Here is a 23,972-nt window from a genome sequence, read left to right as displayed (position 1 = left end):
TCCAGGCGCGGACGGGCGTAGACGGGCTTACCTTTGGCGCACCCGCAGCGCGTGGACGCTGCACGTGGACGCTGCACGTGGACGCTGCGTGTTGGGGCATCAGTCATAAATGGAGAGAGTAGGGGGCGGAGGGAGGGGCCGCAGGGAGGTGTGATCGGGGTGGGGGGCGGGCTGGCAGGCACAATAACAAACAAAAGGGCCGCAAAAACACAGCGCAAAGCACCACGAGATCGGCACAAGTGGGGAATGCTATTAGAAGAGTGGGCAGAGGCACCTCTAAATGTACGAGCAGCAGGCAGAAACAATTATAAACAATTAATAGCGCAGCAGGCAAGTTAGTGTGTCACTCGTGCGATGTGGGCGAAGCTTACAGCTAATTAGTGCTACCGGAGTGCAGAGCACAACCCAAACACAGCTGGTGGCAATGAAATACAAAGCGCTACGATACCCAGATTACAGGAAGCCTGGGGGAGCGACCGATGCTGCGCGAGGTCAGAACAGCCTGTCCTACAGCAGCTTGCTGTTTGGAGTGTACATCTACGCAGTAGTGTTTGGTAAATGTATGTAAGGTGGACCATGTGGCTGCCCTACATATATCCTCTAGAGGAATGTTGCCTAGGAAAGCCATGGATGCCCCTAGCTTGCGTGTGGAATACGCTCTTGGAGGAACTATTAAAGTGCGTTTAGCTTTTTGATAACAGATTTGTATGCACTTAATAATCCATCTGGCTATACCTGATTTGGAAATAGGGTTGCCTTTGTGTTGTGGAGAGAAGGCAACAAACAGTTGTTTAGTCTTTCTAAAGTCTTTTGTCCTGTCGATGTAATACAGGAGAGCTCTTTTAACATCTAAGGTGTGCAGTGCTCGGTCTGCCACAGAATCAGGCTTTGGAAAGAAAACTGGCAGTTCTATGGTTTGATTAATGTGGAACTGTGACACCACCTTAGGCATGAATTTAGGGTTGGTACATAGCACTGCCCTATTAGCATGAATTTGTAGGAAAGGCTCTTGAATTGTTAGGGCTTGAAGCTCACTAACTCTTCTTAGCGATGTGATGGCTATCAGAAAAGCCACTTTCCATGTAAGAAACTGTATCTCACAAGAATGAAGAGGTTCAAAGGGAGGCCCCATGAGCCTGGTGAGAATTATGTTTAGATTCCAGACAGGTGAATGAGGGTGACTGGGAGGGATCACTCTTGAGTCTTTCCAAAAAAGCCTTAATGGCAGGCACTCTGAAAAGGGAAAGATGCTGCCTGTTTTGAAGATGAGCTGCTATGGCGGCCAAATGTATCCTGATGGAACCATATGCTAGATTGCATCTATATAGATGCAACAAATAACATATGATGTTCTGCGTGGCGCATCTAACGGATTATTGTCATTATTGGAACAGTAGATGACAAATTGCTTCCATTTGGCTGCATAGCACGCCCTAGTTGTAGGCCGCCTTGCCTCCTTGATGAAGTTCATACAGTCAGGGGGCAAGTTAAGGTAGCCGAACTCTATGACCTCAGGAGCCATATCGCAAGGCTCAACTGTTGCGGATCTGGGTGCTGAATGTCTCCATGGCTCTGAGTGAGGAGACTGGGCGTGAGGCGCAGCCGCTGGTGAGGCACCACTGAAAGTTCCAGGAACGTGGTGTACCAGGCCTGCCTTTCCCACGTTGGAGCAACCAGGATGAGCGTCGTGGAGTGCTGCCGCAGTTTGCGTGCCACTAGCGGTATGAGCGGTGCTGGAGGAAAAGCGTACGCATATCTGCCTCACCAGTTCATCCATATCGCATTGCCCTGAGACTGCGGGTGTGGGAACCTGGCGGCGAAGGTTTGGCATTTTGAGTTTTCCTTTGTGGCGAACAGGTCTATCTCTGGATGACCCCACTGCTGAAAATATGGTTGGAGCACCGAGGGGTGTATCTCCCACTCGTGCATCTGGTGGCTGTGCCTGCTGAGCAGGTCCGCCATCTGGTTGTCTTTGCCTGGGAGATGTTCTGCCATGAGGAAGATGTTCCTCTGGATATCCCACTTCCACATGCTCTGGGCTAGATGAGATAGTTGCGGAGAGTGTGTGCCTCCCTGCTTCTGGATGTAATACATGGCAGTCATGTTGTCTGTCCGGATCAGCATGACTTTGTTGCACAGGTGCAGTTTGAATGCCTTCATCGCTATGAAGATTGCCATCAGCTCCAACAGATTGATATGCATCTTTTGCTGCTGCATCGTCCACAGTCCCTGCACGGTATAATGGAGGACATGCGCTCCCCAGCCCTGGAGAGATGCGTCTGTTGTTAGCACCATTTGTGGGACAGACTCCTGGAACGGTCGTCCCCTGCAAAGGTTTTGTGTGTTCCACCAATGCAGAGAGTTGTATGCACGACCGGTCACCAACACTAGGTCTTTCAAATGTCCATGAGCCTGGTTCCACTGTCGTGCTAAGCACTCCTGGAGCGGACGCATGTGTAGCCTCGCGTGCAGGACTATGAAGATGCAGGAGGCCATCATACCGATCAGCTGCATGAATACCTGCGCTGGGAGCGAGTGTTGGGGCCTGAATTTCTGAATCAGCAACTGCATGCTGTTGACTCTGGCAGAGTTTGGCTGCGCTGTCGCTGTTAGAGTGTTTATTGTTTCACCAAGGTACTGTTGTACATGAGCGGGCTGAAGGTGCGACTTTGGGTAATTTAGTGAGAATCCTAGACTGTGTAGGAGGTGAATTGTGCGTGACATGTGGCTGGCACACTGCAGGGCTGACTTTGCTTGGACAAGCCAGTCGTCCAGGTAGGGATAGACATGGATGTGTTGTCCCGAAGGTGCGCAGCCACAGTTGCTAAGCACTTGGTGAACACCCTGGGGGCAGTGGTGACCCCGAAAGGCAGGACCTTGAACTGGTAATGCTGATGGTTGACGGTGAACCTGAGATATTTCCTGTGACTTGGGTGAATGGGATTGTGGAAATATGCATCTTTCAGGTCTAGGGTTGCTAGGAAGTCCCCCCGACTGAGCAATGGTAGGACTTGCTGTAAAGTTAACATATGAAAATGTTCTGACAAGATGTACTGGTTCAGGGGTCTGAGGTCTAGAATGGGCCGTAGGGAACCGTCCTTTATTGGGATTAAGAAGTACAGAGAGTACACCCCTGTACCTTGCTCTTCTAAAGGCACAAGTTCTATTGCCAGTTTTTGCAGCATGGAGAGTACTTCTTGCTGCAATAAGTGCATGTGCTCTGCGGACATAGGACGGTGCCTTGGGGGTATGTTGGGGGGAGTGGAGGTTAGTTCTAGACAATAGCCGTATTGGATAAGTTGTCTCACCCACCTGTCTGTGGTAATGCCTTCCCAGACCGGCAGGAACTGCTGGAGTCTTCCCCCGACCGGTGTTAAATGGTCTGGGGGCAGTGACAAGGCGTCACTGTTTGTTGGGGGCGGAGGATCTGGGATTGTTATTTCCACGTCCTCTGCCTTTGGTGCTGCTCCCACGATATCCACCCCTGTTATTCTTGATATAGTTGGTCTGCGTGCTCCCCTTGTTGTATTGGGCTTGCTGCAATGCTTGACCTCTAGAGGCTCCCCTGTTACCGGAGCGACGAAAGGAACTGCCCCTAAACTGCTGTGACTGCAGAGCTCCCATGGATTTTCCTGTCTCAGTGTCTTTCTTAATTTTTTTCAAGGGTTGTGTCTACCTCAGGACCAAAAAGAAAGTCAGGGTTAACTGGCTGATTGAGCAAAGTTGTTTGGATCTCTGGTTTGAAACCAGAGATGCAGAGCCAGGCATGACGTCTCAGCATTACACTAGTGTTGATGGCTCTAGCTGCCGTGTCTGCTGCATCGAGTGCACACTTGATGGATGCATTTGAAATTAACTTTCCTTCCTGTATTAGCATTTCTGCTCCCTCTTTATAAGCATCAGGCAGGTGTTGCATCAGCTGCTCTAACGTGTCGTAGTGAGCCCTATCATATCTGGCTAATCAGACCCTCCAGCATTTTGCGATTCACGAAAAAAATCGCGGAATCGGCAGATTAGCGCGATGGCCGTGATATTTGCTGATTTGGCCGCTAAAAAGGGTCTCCCTGAATAAAGGAAATAATTAAGGATTCGTATTGGTTGCAATGTGGCGCACACGTCACTAGGTGTCGCTGTGGAGCCGTAAGATAGCTGCTTCCTAATGGTTTGAATTATATTGCTAACTTTTACAAACCTTCTCCACTCCAACTTTCGGCAGTGCTTATGCTGACTCGATGAAAGTACTTGGGTCAAAAATCTAATGCTCGCTAGATTTACTTGTTATCGTGTCACACACAGCTCATTTTTTATTCAGCAAAACAAAACCTGCAAGTGGGGGGCCCGGAGAACAACAAAATATGAGAGTTTTCTCCGGGCAAGTGGATGACTTTTCACCCTATGACTCAACTATGGGGTGCCAGGGCCTGGAATCGAAGTGGGAGGGAATTTTTAGTGTAACTTGGGTTTCGTTTATATCCACAATTGGACCTGTTTATTGCCTCTGGGTCAGGTTGACGGTGCTCACCAAGGGACAGAAGGGACTGTTTTGTTCCCTATTTGGGAATTGTTCCAGTAACGTAACAAGAGAATTCTGTTGGCCTTTGCAGATTGACTTTTTTCAGGGCGCACGGCATGGTTCACAGTGTGAAAAGGTTCCCGGTTTAGAGAGGGAGCTGTAATCTCGCTTGCTGAGAAGCTTGAAGATGGTGCACCTCCACTTTGTGTGCACATTGCTTCTTCTTCTGTTTGATCGTAAAGGGGAGTCGGGAACCTTTTTAGTTAAAGCATGAGTGTATTCCTCTCTCAAATTCCTATACTTACAAAATGGCCTGTTTGCTAGCAAAGAAAAAAACAAAGTCAAATGCTGCAAAAAGAAAACTTCAAACTAACATGTTGCTCCCTGGTTGGTGATAAACATTGGAGTGCAGACATTAGGAAAAAGTAGCCGAAAAAATGTGAACTTGTTCCAGCACACCTATATTAAGGTCCTTTGAAAATGTTTTTATTTTGTAGTCCAAGCTAAGTCTAGCGTCTCCAGTCCCTAGACTTCTTCACTTACTTATCGTTATATTGTACTCTAGAACTATTCCTGTAATTCTTGTCTATGCACATGTGATTGGAGTGTTGTTTTTTACCACTGTTATACTGTGCCCTTGAACAACTCCTGTAATCCCGTCTTTGCACTTGTAAAGCGCTCTGATACCCCCGGGTCTAGCCAGCGCTATATTGACACCTTAGATGCGGCGCAAATATCCCTCCCCAGTGCTGCGCTGTCCATTGGAACTAGTGCTGAATGGACGTCCAATGGTCGTGCGCAGCACTGGGGAGGTAGTGCTGCCGTCGGCCAACGCCCCGACGCAGCTCTTAAGAGGTTAGACCTTTCAAATAAATAAATAAAATAAAGTATGGGTGTACGTGTTCCAGCGCGCAGAGGGGTGTAGATTAATAACAAACAACACAGGGCTTGCTAAATGTGAAACTGGTGCCAGCAGGTTGGTAGCAGCTCTGTTTACCTCCTAATAAATGCATAGGAATAATTTAAACAGGCAGAGATAATTAAAGAAATAGCCTTTTATGTCTAACCATGTGTTTATTGGAATGGCTTTAATAAATCTATGCACTTCAAATTAACAGAGAAAAATTAAACACTAAATAGGGTAGGATCAAGTAAAAATATATATTTTGACAGCCACTCTGTTCATAATTTACCCAGCACATGGGAAAAGCAAACTGAGGTGCACCAATATCTGCATATTTCAATAATTCTCTGCATTTTTCTGTTAGTTTTTGAGAAAGGAAATTCAGGTATTGTGGGCTCAGAGTCTGTTTTTTGTTCCAAGTTTTTTTATGTAGGCCAACATGGGCTTGCCTAGCATTGGTGCAAAGCCTTGAGGGCCTACTGAGTCTTGACAATGCTGCATTTTACTACTCCAACCGCAGTCAAATGAGCTATTGCCTTTGCTTGCACCAGGGTGCGAATTTGCTGTATGCTTGTGAATTTGTAGTTCAAGAAGTTTGATAGGTTGTTGCAGAGTTCTTGGGAGGGTGTGATGCTGTTGACGCAGGCCGATGGTGTGTGGCAGTCCTTGATGATGCAGAAAATCTCCTTGCAGCTGTTGGGGCTCCCTTTGATGCGTACTCGTTTTTTTGGTATCTCTCATTTGCTGGTAGTTGTGTCTTAGTGCAGCTTTGTAGGTGGTTGTGTCGGTGGTTTTGTGCGTGGCTCTCCATTTCCTTTCTAGCTGTTTGCAGGGTCTTTTGGAGTCTCAAAGGTCCTCTGTGTAAAAGCTGGCGTACTTTTTGGTTCTTCTTTGCCTGTTGTTGAGGCTTTCAAAGTGTTGTGAAGCAGGAGTCAGTTCTATCTTCTAGGTGAAAGTTGAGGTCGCTGAGGAGCATGAAGGCTCTGGAGTCGATTGTAAGCCGGAGCAATGAAGTCCACGATGAGGCTGGTTAAAGTAGCTCGTGGTCCGGGTGGTCAGTAGACAAGGGTTCCATTTAGGGATAAGTTTTAAGAGACTTGTAGATTAAAGTGCAGTTGAGTCCATGAGTGGGGTGGTGCTTTCCATGGACGTTAAGCACTTGATGGAGCCTTTGAAGAGGTTATAAATTGGCTCCACCATTTTTTAAACGTGAAGATTGCACCTGATAATGTACATTTACACAAATTGGTGAAATATTAGTAAGCAGGAGGTGACCTCCCTATGCAGTCTGTCTCACTTATTTGGATCAGCCACTACGATCCTGTGCCCTAGGGAGCCTGAGGAAGAGGTTTCCTGCCTCACAGATCAAGGAGGGAGCGGTACACGGCAGACATACATACTTGGGCACTAGAACATCCCAGGGAGAAATCCAGCTCCTTCCTGCAAGGTTAGGACCAGAGCTGTGCTTCTGTAGAGTTGTAGACACTTTAAACATGCCTATTGCAAAGTGGAATATTCTGCTGAAACAGTTTCCATTTATTTCAGACTGAAAATGAATGATTTTGAGTAAAATAAAGTGCCGCTAAAATGCCGCTAAATTTCCATATTTGTGCCGCTAAATTTCCATATTTGTGCCGCTAAATTTGCTAATCCATGCCGCTATATCCTGGGGGGTCTGGCTAATAGGGCCTGTGTATTTGAGATCCTCCAAATATTAGCCGCTTGAGCTGCTACCCATTTGCCAGAAGCTTCCAAGATTTTGGATTCTTTGTCCGAAGGAGCATCACCACTAGTTTGAGAGTTTGCTCTCTTGCGAGCATTAGCCACTACTAGGGAGTCCAATGGGAGCTGGCCCTTGATGTAGGTAGGGTCTACAGGCACAGGCCTATATTTTCTTTCAATCCTTGGGTTTACAACCCTTGTCCATGTGGTCTCCTTGAAAATGTCAGTAGCATGTTTGAGGACACCCTTTAGCATAGGCAAGGTCTTCACCGATCTTTCTGAGGTGGAGAAAGTATCGAATAGAAAGTCCTCCTCCGCTGGTTCAGCGTGCATTTCCACATCATGGTTAATGGCCGCCCTTTCAATTAAAGCGTTAAACGCCGCTGTGTCCTCAGTAGGCGAGGTTTTGACATTATAAGACTGAGTATCAGGCGTAGTGTGTGGATCATCAGGGTCAACAGTGTCAGTCCAGTGTTGAGGTTCCCCTTGATCTGTGTCAGCATGATAAATAAATCCCATATGACTTTAATCATCTCCCACATCCTCATCGCTGCGTGTGGGAGACTCAGCATAGTGCTGTGTATAGGACTCAACATGTTCAAAGAGAACAGGTGAGGTGGCTGAATCCTTTTTCCTTTTGAGAGGGATTTTGTATGACTCTAAGGGATGTTCTGAAGCGATTTTCCGTTTGTGAATGGCGAATCTACCAGAATCCGAGTCGATGAAGAGCTTCGACTGATTGTCATACGAGGGTGCTTGGAATATTACCACCTCTGGAATGGACTGAGACTTGGAAGGTCCTGATTCTTTGTTGGAGGTCTCGGCGCTCCTTTGTGGCTCGAACGATTTGGGTTGAGCGGTCGGGGGTAGTCCGTATTTAATTGGCGGAGGAAGCCCCGGAGACGAACCGACCTTTTTAGAGATCGACGTTGTCTTCAATCCGATCTGCTTCGGTGGATCACTAGCATGCTTGCGGCCTTGCGTCGACTCAAACCCATGGTGCGTAGTAGGCACGGCCTTGGGCTTCGACGCAATATGCTCTTTCGGGTCGGGGGTTTTTTTTTTCGACTCGAGGCCTATGCTTAATATCGGCTTGGAAGATGCAAGCGTCGGTTCGACAGTCTTTTTAGTCTGGAGTCCTTTGGCAGCGTCGCCATGTTTGGACGTCGACAGAGTGACGTGCTTGACCGTCAAGAGTGGCTTCGGCGCCCTGCTCTTCGGACCGACGCCCCCTTGTGACCCCGAAGGGTTGATGACACTTTTAGACTTGACTGGAGCCGAGGAGTCCGAGGTCGTCGATCCGAGGACTGTCTTCAACAGTTTCGGTTTCGTTATTGCCTCTGTTGGTTTCGGTTTCGATTTTGATGGATCGACCGATGGCTACTTTGAAGTATTCTTAGCCGGGCCTTGACGCGGGGCTATAGAATGTGGAGTAAGATCTCGGCTAAGGCCTTCCGGCGATGCCTCGACCTGAGCCTTAGAGAGCACAGTGTCAATATTAGGCCCCGCGCAAGCGGGTGGGCCTTGCTCGAGTCGTCGACGGATCCGATGGCCTCTGCGTCGTCTCCTACCTCGACGACGTCTTCTTCATGGACGTAGTCTTCTTCTTCGTCCACACCGAAGTTAGAGTCTCGCTCCGACTCAGGGTCCGACTGCTGGTCAGGATCCTCCTCATCGACGCCTTTATCGTCATCGGCCTCGAAGATGTTGTCCAGGTCAGGCACCGCTTTCTGCGCCGACTGCCGTGCGGCGCGTCGGAGTCGGAGCGTCTTCTTTGACCGGAACTTGGAACATACAGCTGGCCTCGTCGTGGTCCGGGAATAAACATTTATTGCACACTGGGTGCACATCAATGTGAGGGTATTTGGAGTTGCAGACGGGGCATCTCTTGAACGGGCTCCGTTCCATCGTCGTCGTAGTTTGGGCCTTTGGTGTCGAAAAGGCAAACGGCCTTCGACATCCTGTTCGAAGAACTGGATGAATTATAGGCACCGAACCCAATGGCGGAAAAAAACAATCTGAGGATGGATAGGATGCCCATGCGCACTGTAGTCCAGGGGAGGAGCCACCTATCTCGTGATACTTCGAAGACTCTTCCAGGACAACAATGTGCAATCATCCGGACCCAACACTAGGCGGCGATCTATGCACAGATATGAATTCAGCAGCCCACATGCCTCGAACATGCCTTTTTGGCTTGCAGAGAAATTTGACCAACTGGAGGCAGTGTTCCCGAATACTAGTCCTGTTGAGAAACACAGGATTCTCACCGTGAGTTTGCAGAAAGACTTCGTGCCGGACGTAACTGAGTGTACATACAACTTGGGGGGTGATTTTTGCAGCAGTTCACACTCAGTGCTTTGGCACCCCGTCAATGACTGTTTTGCCTACTGTGATCAAGCGTGTTCAGGATGAGCACGGACCAGAGGCAGCAGTGGAGTTGGGAATGCGCCTAGTGGGAGCGTTTGATATGGTACTTGATCTCTTCCTTGCTAATGTAAAAGGGGATGCTATCGTTTCCAGGTCTCTAATGCTCTGCGCAAGGTGCCCAATGCCGACAAACCCCATCAGTTGCCGAAAATGATTACGGAGGCTAATAAGACTGTGGGCCGTAATAGTTTAGGTGTTAAGCCTTTCGCGAAGAAAGAAAAGCAACAGCAAGCTCAGCAAGGGTCATCTGATAGTTCAGAAACAAAATTGGAGAAGGAACAAAAACAGGGGAAGCAGCAGAAACAGAGTTCCCGTCCCGCTTTGCCTACACCTGCCCCTGTTGAGCGTAAATATGATTTGCGCGACCGCAGTACTATTAAGTCGCCTGATAGGTTTCAGGTTCCTGAACAACGTTCTCCTCGCTCTTTGCAGGAAACATCGGTAACAGCCACTGGTGGAGGAGGCGGCGGCAGAGGTCAAGTTGTCCAACAGGGCTGTTAGCAGCCCCGTAAGGCTGACGGAAAAGGCAAGCAGGACGAGTCACCGCGGCAGAGACCCCCAGTTTCAAAAGAAGAAAGTTGCTGATGTGACAGCGAGATATGCCACAGATAGTGAGAACGCAACCTCGGAATCTGACATGGGCTCTGACACTGCTGGACAGCGCGGCGGAGATTATCATCATTCGAGAGGCGCTGCGTCCACTACTGAAGGTGACAGCGACTGACACCTTTGTTGTTGTTGAAACAGCAGACACCAGAGTGGCTCCCCCTGACAGGCTTCATGAAATAGTCCTTGTGATTGAAGGTGACATTGAACGTAGCATAAAAGGGGTATTTTGGGAAAATCTAACAACTACTTATGACATTTTGTTACAGAGGTCGACTGGCCCCCACCGTTTATCTTGGCCGCTCCGCAAGGGGAGGAGGTGATCCTCCCTGCTTTCGCGCACACTGTGCCGAAGGAGCTGGCACTGCAGTTTGCAGAAGATTGGGCTAAGGCGCTTGCGCCGGCGTTGTACTGTACTCATTGTGGATGGGACAAATTATCCCCTGACACGAGATCCCTTTGCGATCGATGCCAAAGCCACAACCCCAATACCCCATGCGGCGTGAGGCGAAAGCCTCTGTAGCCGAAATCTTTGAACAATTAGAATATCAAGCTGTAATTGAAACGTCTGTGTCTCCAATGAATAACCTGCTTTTTACTCTGACCAAGCCAGATGGCTGGTACCGTTTGGTTTTGGATTACCGTCTCTTAAACTCACATTGTCGTACGTGTGCGGTGCAGAATACTCACAGCTCTGCTCTAGTGGATAGTCTTGTGGGTAAGAGGCTCAAAACCACACTTGACACTTCCAATGGCTTCTTTGCCCATAACTTGTACCCTTTTAATAGTGAGTGGACAAGTTTTACCTGTGGCGGTAAACAACGCCAGTTTCTTCGTTTACCCATGGGCTACGAGAACAGTCCAGGGGTTTTTGCTGCCCGTGTAGTCTCTCGGCTTGAGAGACTCGACGCAGATGCATGTACGTATGTGGATGACATTTAGCTCACGGACGACGAGTTATGGCTGCATATGTGCTGTGTTGACTGCATAATTTGCCGTTTTGCGGACTTTGGCTATAAATTTAACTTTGCGAAATCTCACATTGCAGAATACACAGTGTTGTTCCTGGGCTACGAGCTCAACAATGAAGGTAGAGGCTTGGCTCCTCACTTCTTGGAGAAATGCGTACGTTTGCACGCTCCCACAACGCTGAAAAAGTTGCAATCTTTACTGGGGTTTCTAAATTTTGGACGTACATACATTCCTGAATATACCCAGCGTATCAAGCCGCTTTATGCATTGATACAACCTACTTTTCCCAAATCGTGCTGGCTGCCTGAACATTCAGCCGTCTTGCAATCTTTGCAGGCTGACCTTCTTGAATCTAATTTCTTGTCGACTCGTGATAACCAAACTAACCTGGTGATAAGAATCATGCCAAGGGCGGTGGGTTTCACGTACCTCACTTTTAATGAGGGAGACACAGTTCCTATTGCTTACAAGTCACACCTGTACACTTCGGCCGAGTTGCGGTTTTCCACTGTGGAAAAAGTTTTGACAGCAGTGCAAATGGAGATTCTTAAGGAACGTACACTGTCGCAGTGAAAAAGCATTGTGGTTGTTACTCCGTATCCTGCCTTAGAGGCAGTGACAAAGACCAGTGTACCTATTTCCAAGGCTTTGCACCCTCGGTGGATACAATGGGCTACATCCTTGACATCCCCCGATGTAACGTTCGTTTTTGATTCCTCTTTGCAGACTCAGGAGTTTTTGCAGTATGAGTTTGTTCATCCTGCTCCTCTGACTATGCGCCCACTGGAGGATTTTCGTTGTATCATTTACACTGATGGAAGTGCTCAAGCGGCTACGGGTTCTAGACACGCGTATTCCGCTGCCTGTGCAATTGTGGTTGGTACAATGGTGGATGGTGAATTCAAGTCCGATGTCGTGCATACACAGACATTAGGGGACTGTAACACCCAATTAGCAGAACTACGTGCTCTGATGCTTGCATTGGAGTACGCGGACCCCAGTGTGACTACTCTTAATGTGAGTGATTCCTACTACTGTGTACAGTCTTTCAATGACAATCTACACTTTTGGACACAAAATGATTATCGTGACTCCAAAGGTCTCACAAACCATAAAATGATCTGGGTTCGAGTGGCGGAACTTAAAGACAGTCTCCCACTCGTTTTTGTAATTCATTCTCTGGGTCATCAGCGTGTAGGAGTTCACGCTGTTGGCAACTGTCTCGCAGACGAAGCTGCAAAGACAGCAGTAGCAACATTTGCAGTGGCAGCGGTTACACGTTCAAAAAGTAAGATTGATGATGACATATTGGCAGCTATTGCCGCGACTGAGAAGGGAGGTAATTATCCTAAGGGTTTCCCTTCAAAGTACAATTATCACTTAAGTCCTGATAAATTTCCTTCTGTGAGAATTAACGACGTTAGTGACAGACTGATTCTCAAAACGGACCGCAGACAGGTTTTGATTACAGCGGTACATGCGGGGATAGCTTCGGCGCATGCCGGTGTGTCAGCTACTGCATCTCTCCTCCAGTAACGGTAATGGTGGCGGGGTTTGTACAAACAGACACCTTATTTTCTCCTTCAGTGTGGCATTTGTCAGCAAATTAATGCTTCTTCTGCTGCACGTCCGCCCCAAACTTAGTTGTACATATCTAATAAGCCACTTGCGTGTGTTTATTTGGATCACTGTGGTCCTTTCTCCTCTGTTACTGCGTGTTAGTACATCTTAGTAGCAGTTGACTCTTGCACGCGCTTTGTGTGGCTGTGGCCTCAAAGAAGCACTGATGCCAGAACTGTCATAAGAGATTTTCGTATCTTTGTGGGAATTTTTGCATGTGGCACCTTCCATTCGGACCAGGGTCCAGTGTTCGCCTCTAAGGCGTACAAGGATGCCATCGCTTCATTGGGGGTCCAGGTCAAATTTTTGTCTCCATACAGGCCTGAGGGCAATAGTGTTGTGGAGCGGATGAACCATGACTTAAAGCAATCATTGACAGCGAAGGTGATAGCTGCTGGCAGGAAATGGCTCACCCACTTGCATAGCGTACAACGTGCACTTAATAATCTCGCTAGAAGGTCTCTGGGTGGGAGGACCCCATACGAAATGCTCTTTGGAATCAATAGGTTTGTTCCGGACCTTGGCGGTCTAGACATGGCGGCGGGAGCCGCATCCTTTGACGTAAATGAACATTCTAATGTTTTGCAGAATCTACAAAAGACCAGAGACAGTCTTGCAAAGGAACACTTGCCCTCCATGTCAGAAGCTGCGTTGCAGATTCCGGTAGTCGTCTGGCTACCCCGAGTTGGAGAACTGGTCAGAGAAAAGATCGACAACAAAAAAGAATTTGGTCCTTCCTATTGAGCTCCAGTTGCCGTGCTTGGTGGGCAGGGTACAAGAACAGTCATTTTACCTCCTGTTACTGGGCGGAAGGGGATCAGGTACATTTCAATTGACCATGTAAAACAACAAGGGTGGCCGATACTATATAGTATGACGCCTGCGGTTTCGCTTCCAGCGATGGTCAGGCACTCTGATTTGACCCCGGATCTTGCCATCGGGCCTGATGTTGCTATTGAAATGTGTCCACTTGCGAAACCTATATTGAATCTACCTGCTGGTGATCCTCAATGACACTGAATATACTTACCCGACTGATTTGTCTATGCCTGATTTGGAGACCCGTGTGGCTAATCAATCATGTTTTTCATTTGACACTGGCTCATCCACGTCATGGACCCCTTCAAAAGTTTCAATTTTTTTTTTACCTGGTTTAAAAAACATTTTTTGATCCCGCCTTGGATTTACATTTGGCTAGTGCTGATAGCAATTTTTTTGTTCATGTCCATAGGATTTGTGGTATATTTTTTCAGTTTGATCAATGGACACTATGTTGAAGAAAGAACGTCAATTCGAGTGATTAATGGAACTTTGGCTCCCCACTCCTCTTCGCACATCATGAAGAGGGACCAGCCATTTGTTAATATAACTGCTTGGCCCGTTTTAGATGGGATTGTATGGGATGCTGTAAAGTTCCAGATTCATGACCCCACAGAGGTTATTAATGTTCCCAATGTACTCCGTGTTTCTATGGGGGATGTGGTTAAACAAAATATTCGCTCTGATGATTGGGATGTAAAAGCGGTTGAAGCTTTATTTACTGATTTGAAATATTATGCTGCCTTCGATGCCTAAGATTTATATTTAGAGTCCCCAAATTATGGTGATTTGTACTGTTACCAACATTTTGGCAATCACTTTCTGCATAAGACTGGCTTGTTCAGAAGCATGGTTAACTTCACACATTGGGAACATTATCCCGCACCAGTGGAAGGCAGCTCCAAAGTGTTTCTGAAAAAGTTTTCCTATTTCACGGATTTTGATCAATCCAACCCTAATGCATTTTATTTTAAATTGACTGGAGAGTCATTTTCCAAAGTTAGACTTACCAAAACCAAATTACTTTATTCGAAGTCCTTTATTGACCAGTTGGATGTTGATGGCTATGAACAGTGGAGAGATACTATTGATCTTAAATCTTTTGGGGGTCTAAGAGTTGGCAAGTACAAGGCACGGAGGCTTTGCATCGTGCATGTCTCGTCCCAAACCATATGTTGTTTATGAATGATACTATTTCACAGATCACATGCTTTGGATTGGCTACTTCTAAAAAAATAAATGCTCCTTCATTTACTGATTTGGGTGAATTCCCTTATTGGAGTAATTTTACCAGTACACCCTTGAGTGAAATACAGGCACTGTTTAGTAATTCCACTTTTAATGTTTCCAGCATTAATCCCGAAGGCTGGTTGCTATGGCAAAAAAGTGCAGATTCCTGCCAACACCGCTTTCTGGGTCTGATCTCATGCTATACGGAGGTTAGAGTTGATCCCCGTTTTCAGACTCCCCATTCAGTTACCACCTATTCTGTAGGCAAATTGTGCCAGAGTTGGCTCAGACATTCATCCTTTGCGTCTGTCAAATCTCATTTGTCCAGACTCACTGAGACTGTTGATTTAAATGATTTTGTGAAAGGCCCTGCGGGTGGCAGTTCGAAAAGATGGATATATGCTGCTTACAATGAAGTTTGGAAACTGTCTCAAATTGAAGATGCTTCTAGGCTTAGAGCTATAGATCAGGCCAATTTAGAAAAAGTGCTTGCTGTTGTGGATAATAGCATTAACACCCTTTCTTCCCGAATTTACACTTGAGATAATATTGCGTCATCTGTGGTTGATATTGTACAAGAAGATGTTGCAGTGTTATATCATGGGCAAAATCAATTGCGTTCTGTTATGCAGTTTGCCTGGACATTGCAGACACTTAAAAATGGTCACGTTCCATGGGATTACATGAACACAAGCTTGTTATTTCTTCCTTTTAATTTGACTTTGAAACAGCAATTTATGTCAGTGAAAGATGCCACGTTTTCCCTGTTGCATATTGAAAAATTAGAACCATTTCCTTTTTCAGTAGCAGAGGCGAATTCAGCTGTTTGGCTTATCCATGGGTTAATAAACTTACCTTTCTCTCTTTTCAAATTCGAGAATTGCATGAAACACTATGCTATAGGCAGGTTTGAGCCCCTGGGTGGTACATTCATTCACGAGGTTTGGAACCTCCCCTTCACTTATCGATGTTTGAGGAATGGTAAAGAAGTATTTTTGAATGGTGAAGATTGTGTCTCTACACCAGATCATTCCTTAACATGCAGAAATCTTCAATTGCATGGCTCTTGTAATGTGCTTGCACCAAATTTAGCATGTGTTTAAAGGGCACCCCAGTCCGGCCATTACACCAACGTTCACACTGCTTGCTTATGGTAGTTATTTGTTACTAAACAATGAAGAGTGTTGTGGGTTAGCCGCCGTTATTGCTTACATTGTTACCGTTTCCCAGCGTGTTACTTGTTGCACGAATATGTTGTTCCCTCCTCCACATGGCAAGCCTGATGCTTCCATCTGGCCCTCAATTCAGACCTTGAAAGCAGAGTTCAACAAGATGAGCAGAATAAGAGCTCTATTGTCCCAAAAGGAAGTTCCCCTTACATCTGCGCGTGAGACATTCGTCCTTCACGTTGCAAATACTCGTACAGAGGGGAATGCTTTATTAAACATGGACCTCCCCTTGCACTTCGGTGCTTTGATCCACACAATCTTGAATGCTCGTCGACTACTGGCTTGGCTCATTTTTTTAAAGTAGTATGCTCTGGCCTTGTTACCTCATTTCAGACTATATTCGGTGTGATCCCTGCATTTTTTCGAGTGTATTTGGAGGTTTCCCCTTGCTCCTGGCTTTAGGCGCCGGCATTCTGCTTTTATTTTGTTTATTGCAAAATGGATGGACGATATGTGCCCCTCGACGTAAAGTCCAGCTGCTCCACCTGCTTGACTGGATGCTAGAATACTATGGTGCGCTGCCTTTGGCTACTCAAAGTGTGGCGTATGGTTTTTCCTTCCGGTTCTCTTTCTTCACTTGCCTGCAGCCTGTTTTCCATTTCCTGGATTGTGATTTCAAATGGGCCCTGGATTTGTGTCTCTGCAACACTATGTCTCCTGATCTGGATTTTAATCTACTAATGAGTCCCTTAGTTGCTCATGAAATAGACTGTTCTAGTTCCGGAATTATGGCCTGCGCAGCGGCACATTGGGTTCTAGGCAATTGGAACATTTGGACTGCGGCCAATGACTTTCTGGATCGCAGTTATCTTGAAGTAAGCCCGAGTTGTCCTCTGATGGTGCTAGAGGCTCCGGCAATCGAGGAACATGTATGTTCTTTTCCTTTGCTTAATTGGATGGCTGAAATGTTCATGGATGACAACAACGACTTCTTGTTGGAAGCAGTTGCAACGTTTGGTGCTCACACGTTGTTGGACTGAAGTATTGATGTGTTTGCTTCATAGACACGTGCTGGACTCGTGAATATTTTTAATTTTTATCTTGCTTTTTATTACATATCTGAGGTATTTTCACACACCATAGCATTGTGTGTTTGTATACACTGATTTGAAAAAACATTTTTTGGGCTTTTCAATCCAAAATGTCAATTTTGGCGGAAAAATTTCTGAACTTGGTTCCGTCTCACTCGAACGTGAACTCTGCGTTCCATAATGTTTGCCCTAAGTGTTGTGTGTTCCCCGAACATGGGGGGTGTAGTGTGGTTTATGGGTCTCTTTTTGCGTGCATGTTAAGTTAGCATGGCTTATTAGAAGTTTAAATGCCATTTTCCTTTTTGCTGCTTTTTGCACACGACACTGCTTAGCTGTTTTTATGCTGAGTTAGCTTTCACGAAGGTCTATACATGAGAAAATGGTTGTTTTTCGACATTTCTAGACATACTTCGTGTCCCCAGTCTGCACAGTGAGTGCTGAGCCGCCATGGTTATCATAACGTGTGAGCATGTTTATCGGCGTGTCCGTGTAACACATTCTAGACACAACAATTTGGCAGCTGCAAGCAGAGTAGGATTCTGGCGCCTTTATCATAGCACACTTGCCAGAATTGGACACACTTGGAAGATTCCAGGCATGCAGAGAGACTAACCAATCCTGATGTAATTTACAATTACTGAGCGGACAGGTAAATGGGGTCCCCCTAAGAAAACTCCAGAGACCTTCTATAGTTTTATAATACATAGTTCCTAGATAGGGAGGGTGCTTTAAATAGGCGCTTTTATCACCCGTTTGCACTGTCATTGTAACATGATTCCTCCTTTTGTATTTTATGGAATTGTAACCATGCTGTCCGTATTATTCTTATCCATATGTATGCTTATGTTGATTAAAATACTGCGCTTGAGATCACGTCGTTAAAATAAACATTTTAACCTTACAGTGTCTCTATTTTACTCCTGTTGTGGACTGGTATGAACGTATAACAAAAGAGTGTTCTCCCTTCCCACCATTACTGAGATGGTCCTAAGTCGCATGTTCTAGGTTGTCTAATCATTGGTTTCTTTGCTATAGGACGAAGAGCTAATGTGACACTGATTGCTAGTCTGGTAGGGGATTTTGGGTACTGAGGTGAGTTTTGGCACACACTAATTCACTGATGTCCTAAGTCTCTGTGCACAGTTCTGTGTTTGCGCAGAATCCCTGTTACACTATCCCTGATTGGAGCGTTCTCCCAATCTTCAAGATGGCGGGACTGAAAGATGTGCTTCACCTCACCTCCCCCACCTTAGGTGTGGAGTAGGCAGACTCCTACTATTCTCCTTAGGTTTTTCCGCCCAAAGAGGGGGTGTAAACTGGAGGCTGACATCTGGGGGGTTACATTACAAGGGCGACAGGCCTTTGAAGCCTCCCTCTCAAGCACTGTGCCCATCCTGGGGGAGGAGGTACAACACCTCCACCCAGGATGTGCTTTGTTTCTCATCCCAGAGAGCAGAGGGTCCTGACCCAGGGGTCCAGAAACTTGTCTGGTGTTGGCAGGCTTCCTAAAGCCAGTGTGAGACCACCCCAGGGTTTGTAGTTTTTCAGGGGGCACATCTGAAGTGCCCTCTGAGTACAAATGTCAATAAATCCCACACTGGTACCAAACTACCCCTCTCAATAAACCCACACCATGCCAAACACTCCTGGGTTTAGAAAACCCATCATGGTGCTGGGAAACTAGAGTGGTCGAGTTTCACACCTGTAGTGTAGTGCACCCTGCCTTAGGGCTGTAAGGCCTACTAGAGAGTTAACTTACCTATACCTTCGGCAGTGCTAGTTGAATTGCATACAGGGAGTGTGTCATGTCGACTTTTTCGTTTTGTCTGCACCAGGCCAGGCATATTGCATTTGCAGTCTGCACAGCCTAGGCGGGGGTCCCTAGGGGACCGTCTTCAGCACCCTTTTGACATGGTTAGCCTCCACTTTTTGCCTGGGCATTGATGTGGTTTTGATTACAGTGTATAGTAGAGTACAGTGCGCATGGTCCCAGCCAATCAGGTTCCATCAAAAAAAGTCCCTAATGGGCTCTTCAGGTCCCACGTAAGTCCCTAGTAAATGGTTCCTGGGTTACAAGGGCAAGGGGACTGATGAGGGTTCCCTAGGGACCCCTCACCTGGGCCATGCAGACTGTCACTGCAGAATGCCTGGCCTGGTGCAGACAAAACGACATAGTCGACATGGCACACTACCTGTGAGTCATGCTAGCTAGCACTGCCTAAGATATAGGTAAGTCACTCCTCTAGCAGGCCTTACCAACCTTAAGGCAGGGTTATTGGGCGAAAATGCAGAGAACTGTTTTTTCAAATTCTGAGAGTTTAGCTATTATAAGAGGACACAATTTAAGACGCTGATTGGTGATTAAGATCTGGGGGGCGATAAAAAAGAAGATTGGATTGGGGAGACTCAATCAATATATTGATTATACAAAAACCCCACATTTCCCGATATCTTCTTTGAAGAGATCTTGGCAGGATGGGCTATTAAGGGCGTTTGAAAGGCTGGGGATCTTATCAACCATGAAAGGTTTCACCAATTTAGAGATATGCAGACGGAGTTTGGGCTGTAAAGAGGTAATTATTTTAAATATTCACGACTGTGCAGTTTTTTCAGCAAAAAAACTGAGGGGGTTAGTGGGTTTGTAAGCAATGTAATTATCGACACTATGAAAAGTCGGATTAAGGTGGCTATTAAGCTGATATACAGAGAATTGATAAGTCTAAAACAGGATGATTTAACTAAACATGAGGTTAAATGGGCTGAGCGGGTGGGGGCCGCTCCTGATGTACTTTCGAAATCTTTAGAGCCGGGTAAGTCGGTTTTTTGCTCTGCTGGTCTTCAGGAACAACACTTTAGAACTGTTTTTTCTTTATACTACACTCCGGCCAGAATAGCACAGTGAGGCGGGATATCAGGGATTACATGTCCCAGATGTGGGGGGCTGGAAGCAGATCTGGTACATATGCTTGCATCTTGCCCTCGTCTTCAGGGGCTGTTGGACTCAATTATGGAATACTTAGACCGCTCAATCGGGGTAAAAACTATATTAACCCCAGAACTAATTCTGTTAGGAATAAGCAGCACGAGTCAGAATGAGATAGCCTATCGATTCTTTTTTGTGGCTATGGCGGTCTTAAGGATTACCATTGTCTCTACTTGGCTAGACCCTCTCCCACCTACCTTCCAGCAATGTTTTGCTCGCCTGCTTTCTACATTTACACTGGAGAGAGCGATATATGAAAGGAAGGGTAAGAAATCGAAGTTGTTGGGCCGGCAGATCTCGGCTCCTCTAAATGGAAGGAATCAGAATAATTAAAATTAACCGGGGGAGGAAACTTAATTTGATGTTGGTATAAACTAGTCAAGGCAGTTTCAAAATTCTGTATTATATTTACTACGGTTTCTGATACTTGCTCAGGCTGGATTCTCTGTATTTAATTGATGACTTTTGCTATACTGTTCAATTATTTGTTTGCTTTTTTGTGCATTTGTTGCCCTCTCAATCCTTGCAAATCGGTGTATTTTTTTTCTTTTGTTGTTATTTATCTGAAGGAAAATGTGAAAATCTTAATAAAGAAATGTAATTTAAAAAAAAGGCAGGGTGCACTCTATTCCCGGTGTGGGCATATCTGCATGAGCAGATATATCCCAGCGCCAGTGACGCCATAGAGAGTACATGGGCTGGAAACTCGACAACTCGAGTTCCACAGGAATATGATGGCTTCACTGAACACTGGAGTGTTTGGTACCAAACTAATCCTTACAATAAACCAACAGTGATTCCAGTGTGGGATTTACTGTGGCATGCACTAAGAGGGCACCTCAGAGGTGTACCCAGAAAACCTACTGACCCTGGTGTGGGCACTGATAGGCTTTAGGCAGCCTGCCACACAGATACATGTTTCTGGACTCCTGGAGGAGAGCCTCTGCTCTCTGGAACCAGAAACAATGCACATCCTGGGCAGGGGTGTCACGCTTCCTCCCCCAGGATGGGCCACTGCTCGAAGGGGAAGCTTCAAAGGTCTGCTGCCTTTGTAATGCAACCTCCAGCCTCTGCTGCTACCAGCAGTTGGCAGCCCCCGGTTTATACCCCCACGTTGAGTGGGAAAACCAGCTGGAAATCTAGTCAGGCTAGGAGGTGTGCCCACCTTTGCCAACTTCACCCCTCAGGTGCAGGAGGTAATTTTAAGCACACTTTTCTGTCCCCTTCATCTTGAAGATTAGGGAACTCCTCCAATCAGGACTAGGTCCATGCCCCCTCCCATAGAAGGGTGGCATAATAGTAGGTTTAGTCACCCCATGTATGGTACCCATTGGCCCTGCCTTCTAGTACCCTAAAACGCCCCATAAATTTAGTATTTAGGTGGCTCCCCCAAACATAGAAACTAGTTGCCTGCGGCATAAGAAGAAGTAGGATGAAAAAGACGCCGTGCACTGAAGCCTGAAGACTACTACTGACTTGGTCCTAGCCCTACTGGCTTGTCTCCAGCTTCCAAGAAGACAACACCAGTCCTGTAGCCAGTGACTTCCAGAAACCTAAGAAAGTCTGCCTGAACTTTGAAAAAGACCAGAACTCCAGAGGACAGAGGTTCTCGCCCCAAGAATCCAACACAAAGGACTCCTGTGCGCTGCGAGTCCAGCCCACTCTTCAACCGACACCTTCAGTCCATAACCAGGTGTACCACCAATCCAGAACAGGATGTCCAGCAATCCTGACCTCAAGCCCAGCATTGGCTGGCCCCTCCTGGACTCCATGATGACGCCAGCAGCCAGAATACAGAGGGCCCCTGGACTAGACCAGCTATAAAAATGAGATTCCGACGTCCAAAGGCACCTCTGCACCCTAAGCCCCTGGGCCTTGTTAAGCCGAATCAATGGTGCCCCTAAAACTCCCTACATCTTTACTTACCTCTGCTGTCATTGGTCTCCCTCCTACAACCACCAGTCCGATGCTTGCAACCTGTTTGTCAACAAAAAAAGTCTCCATTGACCAGCATTGGGCGCCCAATGTCGAATTTGCACCATGCCACCCATGTGCAGCTGATGGTGTATGTTTGGTGCCGCTTTGTGGCCCCGTGCTTGCTTTAACCCCCAAAGCTTGGCCCCTCAACCGATTTACCTACTTGCAAGCAGTGTGGTCCTGAACATCCCAGTCTCCACTGAAACGCATTGCCTGATATCCGATTTCGACCTCGGCACCAAACAGCCCCTGTGCAGCTGGTTGTATAGTTTTGGTACTCACCTGACCCTAGCCTCTTACTGAACTTTGGTCCCAATGACTGGAACTGTAAGTGTAACACCTACCCATATAACTGCATTATTGTTTTCCTCCATGGGATGACATTGCACTGCTCAGAAATTGTTCTGTCAACTTTTGAAAGTGAAAAGTATTTTTATTTTAAAACATACCTTATTGCGAAGATCTTGGTCTTAAAATAAAGTACAAACAAAGCTCATTTTTCTAAAATTGGTGGGGATCTCATTTAAGAGTTGTGTGTCCATTATTGGTCTATGTTGTGCAATAAATGTCTAACACTCCTCTGTGTGAGGCCGAAGGCTGCTCACCCACACTACCACTAACAGAACACTTTGGGTTTTTCTTTGAGCCCTGTACACTTCTAGGTAACACTTGGACTCTGTGCATGGTATAACTACCTAGTGACATATCATATGCAGAGCCAGCTTCCTACACTCAGCATAAGAGCAAACAAAAATATCTATATAAAAATTGCCATGGATGAAAAATAATCACCAGGTCCAAAGGTTTGGCACAAAGCGGAATTTTCTTCCTAAACAGGCTGAAACAGAGTATGCTACTGTTGGATGGTCGCCAACAAACCCTTGAGTTGTTGATTCATAGAGTCAGAGGGATCCGATTTTGTGGGGTGTTGCAACCCGCCAAAGGCTAGAAATAAGGGATCAGTCCTTCACTGTTTTTTAGAAGCTCTGTAAAAAAGTATGACACCGAACCTTTCGGAAGCCACACTATCTCTCCAAAGTGCAACACAGGATACAGGCAGCATTGCCCTTTAAAAGGTAGTGCCCTACAGACTCAGAGGAAAAACCAGAGGTCACAAAAAACGTCCACACTGCCAGGCTCAAAGTGTAGGACATTTCTTGCAAAGATAATGGTTTGAATCTGGTAAGACCAGAACTAGAGCACAGTGGGAATTGGTATGAAGGAAGCAGAGCAGGGCCTGTTGGGCAGAGGCAGAGTGGGGCAGGGCATGGCAGAGCAGGACAATGGCAGAGTGGGGTCTGGGAGGTCAAGGGCAGAAGGGAGCCTGGCAGGGCAAGGACAGAGCGGGGCTTGGCGGGGTAAGAGCGGGGCAAGGGCAAAGCGAGGCTCGGTGGTGCAATGGCAGAGCGGGACTCGGGGCAAGGGCAGAGAAGGGCAAGGTCAGAGCGGGTCAAGGGCAAGAGCAGGGCAAGGGCAAGAGCAAGGGCAAGAGCAGGGCAGAGCGGGGCAAGGGCAGAGCGGGGCAAGGGCAGAGCGGGGCAAGGGCAGAGCGGGGCAAGGGCAGAGCGGGGCAAGGGCAGAGCGGGGCAAGGGCAGAGCGGGGCCTAGCGGGGCAAGGGCAGAGCAGGGCCTGGAGGGGCAAGGGCAGAGCAGGGCCTGGAGGGGCAAGGGCAGAGCAGGGCCTGGAGGGGCAAGGGCAGAGCAGGGCCTGGAGGGGCAAGGGCAGAGCAGGGCCTGGCGGGGCAAGGGCAGTGCGGGCCTGGTGGGGCAAGGGCAGAGCGGGGCAAGGGCAGAGCGGGAGAAGGGCAGAGTGGAGCCTGGCGGGGCAGAGACAGAGAGAAACATGGCAGGGCACAGGCAGAGTGGGGCAGAGATAGAGTGGGTCCCGGTGGGGCAAGGGCAGAGCGGGGCCTGGCAGACTGCAGCAGGAGTAAAA

General features: G+C 47.1%; 1 protein-coding gene across 1 annotated transcript in view; it reads right to left on the bottom strand.

Annotated features, from left to right (window-relative positions):
* BAP1 (BRCA1 associated deubiquitinase 1) overlaps positions 1 to 23,972 on the bottom strand; it is a 270,726-nt gene that overhangs the window by 171,590 nt on the left and 75,164 nt on the right. The gene's annotated exons all lie outside the window — the stretch shown is intronic.

Source organism: Lissotriton vulgaris, chromosome 9 (genome assembly GCF_964263255.1).
Source record: "Lissotriton vulgaris chromosome 9, aLisVul1.2, whole genome shotgun sequence".
In the NCBI taxonomy this organism is placed as follows: Eukaryota; Metazoa; Chordata; class Amphibia; order Caudata; family Salamandridae; genus Lissotriton; species Lissotriton vulgaris.
The sequence above is the reverse complement of the archived record's forward strand: the minus strand, read 5'-3'. Positions and strand labels throughout refer to the sequence as shown.